The sequence below is a fragment of the Trachypithecus francoisi genome, unplaced genomic scaffold, assembly GCF_009764315.1.
Source record: "Trachypithecus francoisi isolate TF-2019V2 unplaced genomic scaffold, Tfra_2.0 Lachesis_group17, whole genome shotgun sequence".
Taxonomy (NCBI): Eukaryota; Metazoa; Chordata; class Mammalia; order Primates; family Cercopithecidae; genus Trachypithecus; species Trachypithecus francoisi.
In genome coordinates, this window is record NW_022681462.1 from 27,903,511 (window position 1) to 27,921,789 (window position 18,279).

The window sequence follows — 18,279 nt, forward strand, 5'->3', positions numbered from 1 at the left end:
GAGAATGCTTTCCTGCCCACGTTTTCTGTAATACTTTGTCACATACTCAAAGGCAAAGCTGCCTTTCTTCCTAGATACACAATCTTCAGTGAAGTTAGCTCTCTGAGTATTTTGTAAAGCTCCCAAGTTTAAAAATCTAAGAAATACTAACACATGTAAATTTAATGCAAGAAATAAAGTGAGTCATTTTCTCCATCTTTAAAAACCGAGATAAATACAGTTATTACCATGAAAAGAAATGCAGAATTGCTTTCTTTTTATTATGCCTCAACTTAAAGGGCCACATGCCTTATTTGAAAAGCTGAGTTTTTATTTCATGATGAGATATGTTTTTATATCACTTTTCAGGTAAAATATTCCTTAGAGCAAAAAAGGGCATTTTTAGGGCTAATAAGTTCTGCTCTTATTAACACTAAAAGTTATGAATGCTTATAGATTTTTACCTAGGGGAAAACATAGAAAATGCAAACTCTCAACTCACATATGTACCTCTGAAAATCTCAATCAAGCATTGTGAAGCCTTGTCAGGAAAAATAATTATCCTCTTGATTTAAAGAGTGTAATTTTTGTCCCTAGTGAAAAAGAAGCTTTTAATTATTAAAAGCTTATACTGGTCCACAGTTGACATCTAATTTATTTTATCATATCAAATATCTTGTAAGATATTATATATAAGACATATTTCAGAAGTTTCAGAATTATTTCACAGGTGTTTAGGATAACTGAATACTGCTTTTAGTATTTTTCAATTACACACATTTCAGTTACTAAAAGTCTGATCTATGTCAATCAATACCAAATGAAGAGAAGTTGTGGGACAGTGCAAAGTGTTCTGAATTGGCTTTGAGGATTCTTGAATTTCTTTCCTGGCACTCCAATAGAAGTTGTGACATTGGTGAATCCATTTAGCTTCTTCTCTTTTTAGCTTCCATGTCTAACAATTACAGACTTCAGCTAAATATGCTCTGTAGTCCATCTTAGAGGCAAACTATTCAGAGTTTTTTTTTCTTTCCCTGCCAACTTTCTGTGCATTTGATTCCTCAATAAAGAGAAGAATTTTATAAAATGCAGCTGAATAGTAGAAGACATGGTCCACCTCACAAGGAATCAAATAGTGCAAATCACTATGTGTTTAATTATTTATAGACTTCAGCATTTATACTGATAATTGGCAAAGAAGAAAAAGACTCATTATAACTAGTATTGGCATGGACATAGGGTAATGGGCACTTTCTAAAACTGCTGAAGCAAGTATACGTATTAGTATTTATGGATAGTAATTTTCCAAAATGAATAAAAAGCAGTAAAAATGCCATTTAATCTAATAATCTAGCTTCTCAGAATGTATGCTGAGATGATAGGTATATTTACAAAGGTAATTTACATTTATACTTAAGAACATTTAGCATCAAAGTGTTTATTATAGCAAAAAGAAAATACAAAATAGGAAAACATTAATAAAGAATAGGAGATTAGTTCCATGAAAGTTGATGTGTCTCTGCACAGTTATGGTATGCATCGGCTTTATGACTCAAAGAGCCTGATTCATTTCATGACTCTGAAACTTTATAGTAGTATTTTCTTGTATCAATTGCTTACGCACTCTGTTTCTGACCCTTTAAAGTGGAATTAACAATGGTATCTTTATCAGAAGGTTGTCACTGGAATTAAAGAAGATATGATTTGTACCGACCCTTGCACTATTAACTGTCAATTTTAGTATAAATCTACATAACAGGCACTCCTAGGAATCTATTAATAGTGATCATGCAACGCTATATCAACTCACATCAGAGGTCATTCTTAACTACTCCCTAAGTTTAAAAAAATAAACAGCTGCATGGCAGCAAAGTAATATGCAAAGTATATTTTGATTTTAAATATAGTGAAAGAGAATAAAAAGCCTGCATATAAATTATTTAATTTTTATTTTCTAGATTTTATATGATATTCACAGATAATTGATAAATTTTTGTAAAAATAAAGGATTGTTTCTTTACTAAATTATACACAAGCCAAAGGTAAAGTAAAATACTGATAGTCACTGGATTATAAAGAAAAATAGAATTTTTAACTATACCTAATTACATTGAAATGATTGAAATGTAAAGCACTTATTTCCTAATCCAGTCTGGCCTGCATTTATATCATATAAGATATCGCCAGAGATAGAATCAAACAAATGATAAAATATTTTAAGCATTTGAGATAAATCAAGATTGCAAATTCTGTTGTAAACACATAGAAACTTTGAATATTATATGTGTGTGTATATATATATATCTGTTTTAATACATATCTCATAATGCATAACTAATCGGGAGCAGGGTGTGGGGGAGAAAGACCTTCCTAGCTGACAGGAATGAAGAAAGATATCAAAGAGAGCACCCAAGTGGGACCTGAAACCACGCAGAGAATAGTGGTTACCAGTGACTCTGGAAGGTTATGGGACAGGGAAGATGGGAAGAGGTTGGTTAAATGGTACAAAGTTACAGCTTGATAACAGAATACATTTTGTTGTTCTATTGTATTGCAGACTAGAGTGACTATGGTTAACAGTAAAAAATATCTATCACATAACAGCTAACAGGGAGCCTTTTAAGTGTCTCATCACAAATAAATGAGAAATGCATGAGGTAATAGATATATTAACTAACCCGACTGAATCAATTTTCAGCATAGATGTGTGCTGAAACATCAGATTGTACCCCATAAATATGTACAATGTAAATGCATAAATCTAATTTATTTAAAAAATTTTTAAGAGAAAGAAATAGAACCCCAGACTCCCTCACTAGCATATAAACTACTCTGAAAGGTGCGTTTATGTGAAACAGGGAAGGCTGCATTAAACAGGAGCACTCAGTTAAAAAGAATTATAATTTATAAACATCATGAAAACTCGGAGAGAGTATATTTACTATATTTAGCAAATAGAAGTGCAATGATGAAATAACAGAATAAAAGCTATAAGAATTTAAAATAATTAAATATATGTAAAAACAAACACAAGGAAAAGACACAATACAAAAAAGAGAAAATAATCATATTTGAAAAAGAGAATTTCTAGAAATAAAATGAAATATGAAGTATTTGAAGTTAAGGTTCACCCACAGGAAAATGATTCAATAAATTATAGTATACGCAAGCATGGGAATTTGGATGAAAATGAAAAATGAATCAATCAGAGCTTTATGTAGTAAAGGGATATTAAGTTTAAAAAAAGAATAATAAAGAATGATATATTCAGAATGATGCCAATAACATAAGATTAAAAACATCCAAAACAACACCATATATAATTTAGAAATACATGTGCAATATCCGTGCCAACAAATGCATTTAAACATGAAATTTGGGGTGAGGTAGAAAAATTGGATTTAAAGAAAGATACAATGAGCCTTCAACTTTGTTTTCTTTCTTTTTTTTTTTTTTGAGACAAGGTCTTACCCTGTCACCCAGTCTAGAGTGCAGTGGCATAATGATGACTCACTGCAAGCTGGTCTCCCTAGCCCAAGCAATTCTGTCACATTTACCTCCCAAAGTACTGGGACTGTAGATGTGAGCTACAATGCCTGGCTCAACTTCTTACTAAAGCTTTTTTATTTTTTCTCTCGAGGGGGTTAGTGGGCCTTTTCCTTTTTAACATTTTTCATTTTTGAAATATTTCACAATAACCTTTATTATTAAACTAATCTTTAATATTTGTTATTAAACAGTAATAACAATTGCTATTAAATATACAAGTTATTTAGAAAACACTTAACATTTTAATTTAGTTTAATTCATAAACTAAAAGATATATTCAAGGAGGCATTATTTAACATTAGAAATTTTAGTAACACAAAGTCATCATATTAATGCATTAAAAGATAAATGATCAGATGTCGGCTAAAAGCAAAGGTTTTGCCTTGTTCACTGCTGCATAACAAGATGTAAACTATAGTACAGTTTTTATAAATGTGGAAGGGAGAAAGTGAAGAAGGAAGGTAATTATGAGGAGGGGAATCATCGTACCAGTAAGATATCAAAAACTGGGCAAAGAATTGTATTAGTTAGAACAAACTCAGTAGAATATGGACATTAAAGGCCAAGAAGATAACATTTTAAAACTAAAAATATAAACACACATAAATTTGATGTTGTATAGAAATCTTGATTATAGACTTGTTTTTCTTGTTCCTGAATTTAAAATTAATATTTCTATTTCATTATTGCTTATATTTGATACTTTTAGAAAAGAACACCTTTTCCTAAATGAATGAGTATAGTTCTTTTTTGATACTGGTATTTAAATTGATACACTTGTGGTCAGAGAATGGAGTAACATTCTGCATTTGACTAGAAAAAAACCTATAATGTAAAATTCCTATCTTGCTATGGACTTTTTATCTACATCTTATTTCCATTATTAAGATATTTATGTTTGTGATCCTAATGGAAGAAAACCCCACCACTTGAGGTCTTGCTGGAAGGATTGAACCTGAGTGTGATCAGGACTCTAGATGAAATGGGCTATTTGTAGGAAACTCAGGGACAGAGGAACATGAGCTATACTATGAGTGTGATATCAGTAGACTCCAGACTGCAAAACTACAGGTCAAACAGCTCGAGTGAGTTCTTCAACAGATAAATAATTACAACAGAAGGAAAGGGATGGGTGGGAGAGAACTTGTGAATTAAAAGAGATTCAAAAGTCATCAAGTGAACAAAAATGGGTCTGACTAAATGATTGTGTCTAGGAATGTGTTCTTGGTGAAAAAACAATAAAGAAACACAGGGAAAATATTATTGGAAATGTCAGAATAGTGGTCACTTATGGAGAGGGAAGGAGGAGGTAGATAGAGAGGCTTCTGACAAACTTCCATCTCGAACTGTGTGGTGGTTGCCAGGGCGTTTGCTTTATAATAATTCACTAAATTGTATGTTTGTTCTGTGTGCTTTCCTTTTGCCTTAGTTTACAATAAAAATGTCAACAAAATAGAGATTTAACTTTATATTCCCAATAGGAGTGTGGATCTTTCAATTTCTCATCACAGATATATCAAATTTTACATATGTGGTTAAAAACTATGTTGTTAGATGCACCTACATATGTGGTTAAAAACTATGTTGTTAGATGCATATTTGTTTGAAACTGTTTTATCTTTTTGGTGAAGTAAATACTTTATCAATATATTTGGAAAGTTGCCAGTTACATTTCAAATCCTGTTTTGTGTTAAACAGTGACAGCACTTGTATTTTGTTATAGATTTCATGGGCATTGCTTATTTTTTAACCTTTTTTTTTTGTAGTGTTCTGTTTTCTTATGTTTTACTGTTATGTTACAAATCAAATATGATTGGACTATATTTTTCATATAATCTGATACATTTTGCTATTAAGAGAAGCAGTTTGTCTATTTATATTTTGTTATTTTACATATATTTACATTCTTTTCTATCTTATTTTGTACTAGAAAGTACAAAAGTAGAAACTAAGTTCTGTTTTCATATTTTTTGTATGTCTATTAAATGCAGAATTATACATTATATTTCTATTTTATAATAGGTCCAATGATAAAAATTAACATATGTATTTAACTTTATAATTAATTACATATAATAATTATCACCTGTCTTCTGCAAAATATAGGTATCTCAGAATGCTTTCACTCTGTGAATATTCTTGATTCATATGCTTGTTATATTTCCCCATAATATAGCTTTATATTTTAACCACTAAACCAGACTTACATCACTGTTTTGATTTTAACAGTTGCTAAATTTGATGACATTTTATTATTTTTCTACATGAATCATTCATCTTTGCAGATATTTTCTTGTGGGATAAAGTCTCTTATTTGGAAGAACAGTTGACACTTGACCAACAGATGATTTAGCAGTGCTAACTCCAATGTAGTTGAAAATCCATGAATAAATTTTGAGTTCACAAAAACATAACCACTAGAAATCTTACTGAGATAAACAGTTAATTGATGCATATTTTGTATATGTATTATATACTGCATTTTTACAACACAGTAAGCTATACAAAAGAAAGTGTTATTAAGAAAATCATAAGGAAGAGAATACACATTTACTATTCACTAAATGAAAGGGGATCATCACAAAGGTCCTCATTCTTGTCATTTTTACATTGAGTAGGCTGAATAGGAGGAGAAATAGGAGGCGTTGGTCTTGCGGTCTCAGGGTGGGCAGAAGGGAAGAAGTAGAAAAAGTGGGAGAGGAGGCAAGAGAAGCAGGAACACTTGGTGTAACTCTATGGAAATACATCATGATTTCTGCATGACTTTTTGCTCTTTAAATTTTCTCTAAAAATGTTTCTGTGTGGTAACAATCCTTCTTCCCCATTTGCTTTAGTTTTAGTGTCCATATCATGCAAGACAGAATCAATCTGTGTGACTGTGACAGAATAAATCTGACACAATCCAGATTGTGTAATGTCAATTGTTTTCTGGCACTGCTTCTATGTCTTCTTCACCTGTCTTACACTGGTGCAGAAGCACTTACCTTCATCAAGTCATCTTCCATTAATCACCCTGGTGTGGTGTCTTTTACTCTGGAATTTCTCCAAGATGCATATCTCCAACCTTTCAGCCCTCACCTTTTTTTACCGTGTCCACAATCTCTTCGATGAATTCCTTGATTGGCTGTGTTGGAAATCCTGTGAAGTTCTGCACAACATATGGACACAGTTTTCTCCAGTAGAAAGTTTTCATTTCTGGCTTGATGGCTTTCAGAGACTTTTATATAACAATCATGGCATTTTCAATGTTGTAATCATTCCAGACTTTCATGATGTTCTCTCTACTGGGGCTCTCTTCCAGAGCATTGACAACCCTTTCCATACAATTTTGTGAGTAATGAGCCATAAATGTCCTTATGATCTTCTAATCTATAGGCTAAATTAGAGATGTTGTGTTTGGTGGCATGTAAATCACTTTGATTTTTTTTGTTGAACTTACAGATTGCACATAGCCAAAGGGCATTGTTTAATATTAAAAAAAAAAAAAACTTTAAAAGACAGTCCTTTACTGACAAGAGATTTCCTGACTTCAGAGACAAAGCATAGATGGAAGCAATAGAGATAAAACGGTCTCATTGTCCAGGCCTTTTTGTTGTACCATCAAGACTGGCAGCTTGTGCTTTATTTATTCCCTTTAAGGCTTAAAAATGAGAGTAGTCTTGATCATAGGCCGGTCTACACTTGCAAAAAGCAGTGGAGTTGGCCTACTCTTTCTTGTCTTAAATCTTGGTGCTTGCTTTGAAACTGCCTTCATAAAATTGAAAGAGGCCACATGATTACAATTATGGTAGAGGCCTGAATTTTGATAGATATTTTTTCCTTTCTCTCTTTTTTCCTTATCCATGCATGATTGCTTGCACATAGTCATTTCAACAACTGGTAGTCACTAATAATCAATTATCTTCCTGTCCTAGTCCCTTGGCAGGCTGCATGAAAGATTAAGGAATTTGTTTTTACTTTTAAAGAATAATGATCCTTATATCACGCAGAACCCCTTGATGGCTTCCAGAAGTTGGACAGCCAACAGGGCACCAGGCAGCTATGACAACCAGGGACCTCACCTTCCACAAACTTTTCTGCGAAGTTATAGGCATAGCTAGATGATAACCCAGCACCGTTTCCCATCTTGCTTGCCAGAGTAACCAGCAGTCACAAATGCTATTGTGAAACCGAAGACTGGTCTTTGAGATAATTTTCTGCCTTTGTCTACAGTGGACAGACGCCAACCCAACTAGTGATCCAAAGAACTGACTTGACTGGTCTTGTGACTCACCTCCTTTCCCAGGAACTGATTCAGCCCTAACACAGCATCCATTTCCTATGCCCCTGCCAGTCAAGTCATTCTTTAAAAACCCAGCTTCTGATGCCTCAGCAAGGTGGCTTTGAGCAGTATCTCCCATTCTCCTGGGTCGATTGCCTTGTGATAATTAAACTCTTCTTTATAGTGATACTTGTTGTCTCAGTGTTTGGCTCTATCTTGGCAGCAGGCAAAAATCTGGTCAGGTGGTAACAGCTTTTCTTTCTTACCAATAAGTGTTCTAGGCATTTTGTCTGTGAGTTTTTTCAAATTGTTGCCAATCTCCAAAAAAAAAAAATTCCAATATACTGAAAAAAAAAATCCACATATAAGTGGGTACATGCAGTTCAAACCCATGTTGTTCAGTGGTGAACTGTGAAACTTTTTGCAGTACTATAGAGAGGGTCTGTAGGTAAACTCTATTTTTTTTTTCTGTGAAAATGGCTTATTTATTTTCTTCTTTGGTAAAATATTATTTCACTGAGTTCCAATGCAAATGATTACAACTATCAGTATTTTGAGGTCAATTAATTGTCTAGTGCAATTTGTTGACCAATTAAGAGTTCTTCGTGGAGACTCCAAGATGGCCAAGTAGGAACAGCTCCAGTCTACAGTTCCCAGTGTGAGTGACACAGAAGACGGGTGATTTCTGCATTTCCAATTGTGGTACCGGGTTCATCTCACTGAAGCTTGTCAGACAGTGGGTGCAGCCCACTGAATGTGAACCGAAACAGGGTGGGGCATCGCCTCACCCGGGAAGCACAAGGGGTAGGGAATTTCCTTTCCTAGCAAGGGAAGCCATGACAGACAGTTCCTGGAAAATCAGGACACTACCACCCTAATACTATGCTTTACCAATGGTCCTAGGAAGTGGAACACCAGGAGATTATATCCCACGCATGGCTCGGAGGATATATTTACTATTCACGCCCATGGAACCTCACTCACTGCTAGAACAGCAGTCTGAGATCAAACTGCAAGGCAGCAGCGAGGCTGGCGGTGGGGGCAGGGGGGAGGTGTCTGCCATTGCTGAGGCTTGAGTAGGTAAACAAAGCAGCCAGGAAGCTGGAATTGGGTGGCGCCAACCACAGTTCAAGGAGGCCTGCTTGCCTCTGTAGACTCCACCTCTAGGAGCAGGGCATAGCTGAACAAAAGGCAGCAGAAACTTCTGCAGACTTAAACGTCCCTGTCTGACAGCTCTGAAGAGAGTAGTGGTTCTCCCAGAATGGAGTTTGAGATCCGAGAATGGACAGACTGCCTCCTCAAGTGGGTCCCTGAACCCCGAGTAGCCTAACTGGGAGGCACCTCCCAGTAGGGACAGACTGACAACTCATACTACCTGGTGCCCCTCTGAGACAAAGCTTCCAGAGGAAGGATCATACAGTAACATTTGCTCTTCTTCAATATTTGCTATTCTGCAGCCTCCGCTGGTGATACCCAGGCAAACAGGGTCTGGAGTGGACCTCCAGCAAACTCCAACAGACCTGCAGCTGAGGGTCATGACTGTTAGAAGGAAAACTAACAAACAGAAAGGACATCTGCACCAAAACCCCATCTGTACGTCACCATCACCAAAGACCAAAGGTAGATAAAACCACAAAGATGAGGAGAAACCAGAGTAGAAAAGCTGAAAATTCTAAAAATCAGAGCACCTCTTCTTCTCCAAAGGAACGCAGCTCCTCACCATCAATGGAACAAAGCTGGATGGAGAATGACTTTGATGAGTTGAGAGAAGAAGGCTTCAGAAGATCAGTAATAACAAATTCATCCAAGCTAAAGGAGGATGTTCAAACCCATCACAAAGAAGCTAAAAACCTTGAAAAAAGATGAGATGAATGGCTAACTAGAATAAACAGCACAGAGAAGACATTAAATAACCTGGTGGAGCTGAAAACCATGGCACAAGAACTACATGACACATGCACAAACTTCGGTAGCCAATTCAATCAAGTGGAAGGAAGGGTATCAGTGATTAAACATTGAATGAATTAAATGAAGCAAGAAGAGAAGTTTAGAGAAAAAAGAGAAAAAAGAAATGAACAAAGCCTCCAAGAAATATGGGACTATGTGAAAAAACAAATTTACATCTGATTGGTCTACCTGAAAGTGACGGGGAGAATGGAACCAAGTTGGAGAAAACTCTGCAGGATATTATCCAGGAGAACTTCCCCAACCTTGCCTTTTGGTAAGGCAGGCCAAAATCCAAATTCAGAAAATATAAAGAACTGCACAAAGATACTCCTCAAGAAGAGCAACTCCAAGACAAATGATTGTCAGATTCACCAAAGTTGAAATGAAGGAAAAACTGTTAAGGGCATCCAGAGAGAAAGGTCGGGTTACTTACAAAAGGAAGCCCATCAGACTAACAGCAGATCTCTCGGCAGAAACTCTACAAGTCAGAAGAGAGTGGGGGCCAATATTCAACATTCTTAAAGAAATGAATTTTCAACCCAGAATTTCATATCCAGCCAAACTAAGCTTCATAAATGAAGGAGAAATAAAATCCTTTACAGACAAGCAAATGCTGAGAGATTTTGTCACCACCAGGCCTGCCTTACAAGAGCTCCTGAAGAAAGCATTAAACATGGAAAGTAACAACCAGTACCAGTCACTGCAAAAACATGCCAAATTGTAAAGACCATTGATGCCAGGAAGAAACTGCATCAATTAATGAGCAAAATAACCAGCTAACATCATAATGACAGGATCAAATTCACACATAACAATATTAACCTTAAATGTAAATGGGCTAAATACTCCAATCAAAAGACACAGACTGGCAAATTGGATAAGGAGTCAAGACCCATCAGTGTGCTGTATTCAGGAGACCCGTCTCACGTGCAGAGACACACATAGGCTCAAAATAAAGGGATGGAGGAAGATCTACAAAGCAAATGGAAAACAAAACAAAACAAAAAGCAGGGGTTGTAAACCTTGTCTCTGATAAAACAGAATTTAAACCAACAAAGATCAAAAGAGACAAAGAAGGCCATTACATAATGGTAAAGGGATCAATTCAACAAGAAGAGCTAACTATCCTAAATATATATGCACCCAAACAGGATCACCCAGATTCATAAAGCAAGTCCTTAGAAACCTACAAAGATACTTAGACTCCCACACAATAATAATGGGAGACTTTAACACCTCACTGTCAACATCAGACAGATCAACGAGACAGAAAGTTAACAAGGATATCCAGAAATTGAATTCGGCTCTGCACCAAGTGGACCTAATAGACATCTGCAGAACTCTCCACCCCAAATCAACAGAATGTATATTCTTCTCAGTGCCACATCGCACTTATTCCAAAATTGGTCACATAGTTGGAAGTAAAGAAAGCACTCCTAAACAAATGTAAAATAACGGAAATTATAATAAACTGTATCTCAGACCACAGTGCAAACAAACTAGAACTCAGGATTAACAAACTCACTCAAAATCGCTCAACTACATGGAAAATGAACAACCTGCTCCTGAATGACTACTGGGTACATAACGAAATGAAGGCAGAAATAAAGATGTTCTTTGAAACCAATGAGAACAAAGATACAACATGCCAGAATTTCTGGGACACATTTAAAGCAGTGTGTAGACAGAAATTTATAGCACCAAATGCCCACAAGAGAAAGCAGGAAAGATCTAAAATTGACACCCTAACATCACAATTAAAAGAACTAGAGAAGCAAGAGCAAACACATTCAAAAGCTAGAAGAAGGCCAGAAATAACTAAGATCAGAGAAGAACTGAAGGAGACAGAGACACAAAAAACCCTTCAAAAAATCAATGAATCCAGTAGCTGGTTTTTTGAAAAGATGAACAAAATTGATAGACTGCTAGTAAGACTAATACTGAGGAAAAGAGAGACGAATCAAATAGACACAATAAGAAATGATAAAGGGGATATCACCACCGACCCCACAGAAATACAAACTACCATCAGAGAATACTGTAAACACCTCTACGCAAATAAACTAGAAAATCTAGAAAAAATGGATAAGTTCCTGGACACACACGCCATCCCAAGACCAAACCATAGTTTAGTTCAGTAACAGGCTCTGAAATTGAGGCAATAATTAATAGCCTACCCACCAAAAGAAGTCCAGGACCAGACGGATTCACAAGCAAATTATACCAGAGGTACAAACAGGAGCTGGTAACATTCCTTCTGAAACTTTTCCAATCAATAGAAAAAGAAGGAATCCTCCCTAACTCTTTTTATTAGACCAGCATCATCCTGATACCAAAGCCTGGCAGAGACACAATAACAAAAAAAGAGAATTTTAGACCAATATCCCTGATGAACATTGATGCAAAAATCCTCAGTAAAATACTGGCAAACCAAATCCAGCAGTACATCAAAAAGCTTATCCACCATGATCAATTTGTCTTCATCCCTGGATTGTAAGTCTGCTTCGACATACACAAATCAATAAACATAATCCAGCATATAAACAGAACCAAAGACAAAAACCACATGATTATCTCAATAGATGCAGAAAAGGCCTTTGACAAAATTCAACAGCCCTTCATGCTAAAAACGCTCAATAAACTAGGTATTGATGGGATGTACTTCAAAATAATAAGAACTATTTATGACAAACTCACAGCCAATATCATACTGAATGGACAAAAACTGGAAACATTCCCTTAGAAAATTGGTACAAGACAGGGATGGCCTCTCTCACCACTCCTATTCAACATAGTGTTGGAAGTTCTGGCCAAGGCAATCAAGCAGCAGAAAGAAATAAAGGGTATTCAATTAGGAAAAGAGGAAGTCAAATTGTCCCTGTTTGCAGATGACATGATTGTATATTTAGAAAACCCCCTTGTCTCAGCCCACAATCTCCTTAAACTGATAAGCAACTTCAGCAAAGTCTCAGGATACAAAATCAATGTGCAAAAATCACAAGCATTCTTATACACCAATAAGAGACAGAGAGCCAGATCATGAGTGAGCTCCCATTCACAATTTCTTCAAAGAGAATAAAATACCTAGGATCCAACTTACAAGGGATGTGAAGGACCTCTTCAAGGAGAACTACAAACCACTGCTCAACGAAATAGAAGAGGACACAAATGGAAGAACATTCCATGCTCCTGGATAGGAAGAATCAGTATCATGAAAATGTCCATAATTTCCAAGGTAATTTATAGATTCAATGCCATCCCCATCAAGTTACTAATGACTTTCTTTACAGACTTGGAAAAAACTACTTTAAAGTTTATATGGAACCAAAAAAAGAGCCCAAATTGCCAAGACAATCCTAAGCCTAAAGAACAAACCTGGAGGTATGATGCTACCTGACTTCAAACTGTACTACAAGGCTACAGTAATCAAAACAGCATGGTACTGGTACCAAAACAGAGATATAGACCAATGGAACAGAATAGAGGCCTCAGAAATAATATCACATATCTACAACCATCTGATCTTTGACAACTCTGACAAAAACAAGAAATGGGGAAAGGATTCCCTATTTAATAAATGGTGCTGGGAAAACTGGTTAGCCATATGTAGAAAGCTGAAACTGGATCCCTTCCTTACACCTTATACAAAAATTACTTCAAGATGGATTAAAGACTTAAATTTTATACCTAAAACCATAAAAACCCTAGAAGAAAACCTAGGTAATACCATTCAGGACATAGGCATGGGCAAGGACTTCATGACTAAAACACCAAAAGCAATGGCAACAAAAACCAACATTGACAAATAGGATCTAATTAAACTAAAGAGCTTCTGCACAGCAAAAGAAACTACCATCAGAGTAAACAGACAACCTACAGAATGGGAGAAAATTTTTACAATCTACCCATCTGACAAAGGGCTAATACCCAGAATCTACAAAGAACTTAAACAAATTTACAAGAAAAAAATCAAACGACCCCATCGAAAAGTGGGTGAAGGATATACACAGACCCTTCTCAAAAGAAGACATTTATGCAGCCAACAGACACATGAAAAAATGCTCATCATCCCTGGCCATCAGAGAAATAAAAATCAAAACCACAATGAGATACCATCTCACACCAGTTAGAATGGTGACATTAAAAAGTCAGGCAACAACAGTTGCTGGAGATGATATGGAGAAATGGGAACACTTTTACACTGTTGGTGGGACTGTAAACTAGTTCAACCATTGTGGAAGGCAGTGTGGTGATTCTTCAAGGATCTAGACCTAGAAATGCCATTTGACCCAGTCATCCCATTGATGGGTATATACCCAAAGTATTATAAATCATGCTGCTATAAAGACATGTGCACACATATGTTTATTGTGGCACCATTCACAATAGCAGACTTGGAACCAACACAAATGTCCATCAGTGATGGACTGGATTAAGAAAATGTGGCACGTATACACCATAGAACACTATGCAGCCATAAAAAAGGATGAGTTCATTCCCTTTCTAGGGGCATTGATGAAGCTGGAAACTGTCATTCCGAGCAAACTATTGCAAGGACAGAAAACCAAACACTGCATGTTCTCACTCACAGGTGGGAATTGAACGAGAACATTTGGACACAGGATGGGGAACATCACACACTTGTGCCTGCCACCACCAGGGCCTGTCATGGGGTGGGGGAAGGTGGGAGGGATAGCATTAGGAGATATACCTAATGTAAATGACGAGTTAATGGGTGCAGCACACCAACATGGTACAGGTATACATATGTAACAAACCTGCATGTTGTGCACATGTACCCTAGAACTTAAAGTATAATAATAAAAAAGTATAAAAAAAAGAGTTATTCTACCAGTAAAATTATTGTTTTATTATAAGGAATCTGTTTTTTCCTCTTTGGCTGAATTTAAGATAAATTTATATTTAGTTTCTGCAATATCCTACTTTGGGTGTTTGTGTGCATGTGTGTATTTATGTGTGTATGTGCTTTAATTCTAATTGGAATCTGGTGATCTCTCTCAACTGGAACATTCATAGGTTCTGTAATTTATGAAAAGATTTCATGTATTATTCCTTCTCTTTTTTTCTCGAACTCAAATTATACAAATGTCATATTTTTCCTTCCACTCTCTACGTATCTTTATTTTTCTAACATACTTTAGAAAATATTTTTACCTGTATATTGGGTAATTTTTTAGCTATATTTTCTGGTGTGCTTTGTCTCTCCTTTTCTACAAATCCTCTGTTACTTATTATCTCTTTTACATTTCTAGTTTTTTGTTAACTGCTTTCTTTTTTATTTATACATAATAACTGTACATACTTATGGGGTATAGGTGATATTTTGATACATATGTACAATGTGTAATGATTGAATCAGGATATTTAGGATGTCCATCACCTCAAAAACCTTTTCCTTTCTTTGTGTTAGGAAACATAATTTAAAATCTTTTAGATATTTTGAAATATATGAGAAATGATTGTTAATTATAGTCAGTCTACTTTTCTATCAAACATAAGAACTTATTACTTCTAACTGTATGTTTGTACTCATTAACCAACCTCTCTTCACCCCCATTCATCCTTCCCAGCTTTTGATAAGCATCATTCTACTCTCTAACTCCATGTGATAAATTTTTCAGTCCCCACGTATGCGTGAGAACATGTGATATTTGTCATTCTGTGCTTGGCTTATTTCACTTAACATAATGAACTTCATTTCTATCCATGTTCCTGCAAAAGGTAATACACCACCATAATCAAGTGAAATTTATCTCAGGGATGCAAGGATGGTTTAACATATGCAAGTTAACATATATGATACATCCTATCAGCATAATGAAGGACAAAATCCATATAATCATTTTAACATATTCAGAAAAAGCATTTGATAAAATTCAACATCCTTTTATGATAAAAACTCTGAAAGAATTAGGCACATAAGATATATACTTCAGCATAATTAAGGTCATATATGACAAACCCACAGCTAAAATATTAAATGGGGGAAAAGCTGAAAGCCTTTCCTATAAGAACTGGACAAAGAAAAGGATGCCTACTTCACCACTCTTATTTAATATGGTACTGGCAGTCCTAGCCAGAGCAATCAGGCAAGGGAAATAAATGAAAGGCATCCAAATTAGAAAAGAGGAAGTCAAACTGTCAGTTTTTGCAAACATAATTATATAGAGAGAGAAACTTAATGACTGCACATTTCTAGTTTTGAATTTTTTTTTAGAAATTCCATTTTGTTCATTTAAAATTTTGGTGGATTATTTTCACAGTCTTTTTCTCCTTAGATGTACTTCCTGCTATGGTTTGAATGTCCCGTCCAAAATTTATGTGGAAATTTAATTGACATTGTGATGGTATGAAGAGGTGGGGTTGTTAAGAAGTGATTAGGCCATGAGAACTCTGCTTTCATGAGTGGGTTCATGCTCCTCTCTTGAGACTGGGTTAGTTATTGTGGAAGTGAGTTCTTGATAAAACAATTAAATTTGACCCCCATTCTCTTTCTTTCTTGCATACTTGCTTGCTCTTTTTCCTTATGCCATAGAATAATACATCAATCAGCATATAAACCCTTGCCAGATGCCAGTGCCATGTCCCTGGACTTCCATCCACCGAAACTGTAAGCAACATAAGTTTTTGTTCATTAAAAATTACCCAGTCTGTGGTAATCTGTTATAGTAACACCAAATAGACTAAGACAATTCCCATACTTTTTATGCTTCTTTCAACATTTTAATCTTCTTCTTCAATTTGTGTAGTTTTTTTTTTAAGTCTAAGTTTGTTGTGTGTTGTTGCTGCTATCACTCATGGTTACTTATTTGTTATGTCTGTTTGCAACCATGAACTTCTAGAAAATTATCCGTGTGAATTCATTGAGTTTTATATGGCAATGGGGCATGTGTTCAACCAAATAATAGTCCTCTAAGATGCTGGGGTTCTAATCTTTGCAACCTGCCAATATGCTACCCTATGTGATGAAAAGGGACTTCACAGTTGTGATTAGGGTTAGAGTGTTAGAAATGAGATATGATCCTATATTATATAGGTGGGTCCAGTCTAATCATGTGAGTCCTTAAGAGTGGAAGAGGAAGGCAGAAGAGTAGAATAAAGAGATATATGTGAGAAAAATTCAATCTAAACTTTCTAGCTTTGAAGATGAAATAAAGGGGATATGAGCTGAGGAATGCAGCAACCTCTAGAAGCTGGAAATAAACTTCATGTAAAAATCAGCAAGAAAATGCAGATCTAAATCCTACAACCATAAGGAACTAGATTCTGCCAGAAACATTAATGATCATGAAATAGATTTTCCCATAGAGTCCCCAGAAAATAACACAACACCAGTGATACCTTGATAGTCTAGAGAAACATAGGTCAGACTTCTCACCTACGGAGATCTAAGATAATAAATGTATGTTGTATTGTTTTAAGACATTATGTTTGCAGTAACTTGTTTTTGTAGTCACAGAAAACTAATACATGGTCATTTTTCCAAAGAGAGTTTAAAGTTATTTCTGGCAGATATTTGGCAGAAAAGCATCTTTAAACTTCTGTTTTTGAGCATGGTTTTGGAGCCAAGCAGGTAATGTGAATCAGTTCCTAAACCAAATGTTTTATCACTATATTTATAAATGATCATAGGAATTTCTTTCTTAGTTTGTTTTGTCTATGTCACTCAAAGCTGGAATAAAAGGGCCTGTGTGTATGTTTGTATAAAACTTTATATATATACTTTGTGTATAAAACTTCATATACCCACATATTTTATATGTAGGTATGTTATGTACATACATATATATAAAGCTATATTTATGTATTATATGTGCATGTATATTAATGTGCACATATATATTGGCTTTATATATGTGTATATATATTATATACATAGCATATATATTATATGTAAACCTTACTCACTAATGTTGCTATCTTTTGACGGTACCAGCGTAAAGAAGAAATAAGTCTGGGAGATAATTTTTGTGCAAATCAATGTTTGATTTCCCTTGGAAAGCAACTAGATTTAGCATGCTAGTTAGCTAGTTTACTTCTCTAGAATCATGACAATCTGACAATTTGCTTTATTTTTTTTTTCTGTTGTTGTTTGTTTGCTTGTTTGTTTGTTTTTTGAGATGGAGTCTACCTCTGATGCCCAGGCAGGAGTGAAGTGGTACAGTCTCAACTCACTGCAACCTCCACCTCCTGGGATCAAGCAATTATCCTGCCTCGACTTCCCAAGTAGCTGGGATTACAGGGGCCCGCCACCATACCAGGCTTATCGTTATATTTTTAATAGAGATGGGGTTTGACCATGTTGGCCTGACTGGTCTTGAACTCCTGACCTCAAGTGATACACCCGCCTCGGCCTCCCAAAGAGCTGGGATTACAGGTGTGAGTCACTGCGCCCAGCCTGGTTTATGTTTTTAAGAGCTTAACTATGTGTATAAATATATGATATAAATCATATATTTATATGATCAGAAATATTTTTTATTTATATTTTAAAGTAAAATTTATCCAAACTGAAAAAGTTA

General features: G+C 35.4%; 1 long non-coding RNA gene across 1 annotated transcript; it reads right to left on the reverse strand.

Moving 5' to 3' along the window:
• Positions 1-3,417: 3,417 nt before the first annotated feature.
• Positions 3,418-17,971, reverse strand: LOC117062087. Its single transcript, XR_004428208.1, has 2 exons — positions 17,939-17,971; positions 3,418-3,499 (listed from the first exon to the last, which is right to left on the reverse strand). It is a non-coding gene; the product is annotated as an uncharacterized LOC117062087 (long non-coding RNA).
• Between the last annotated feature and the right edge of the window lie 308 nt (positions 17,972-18,279).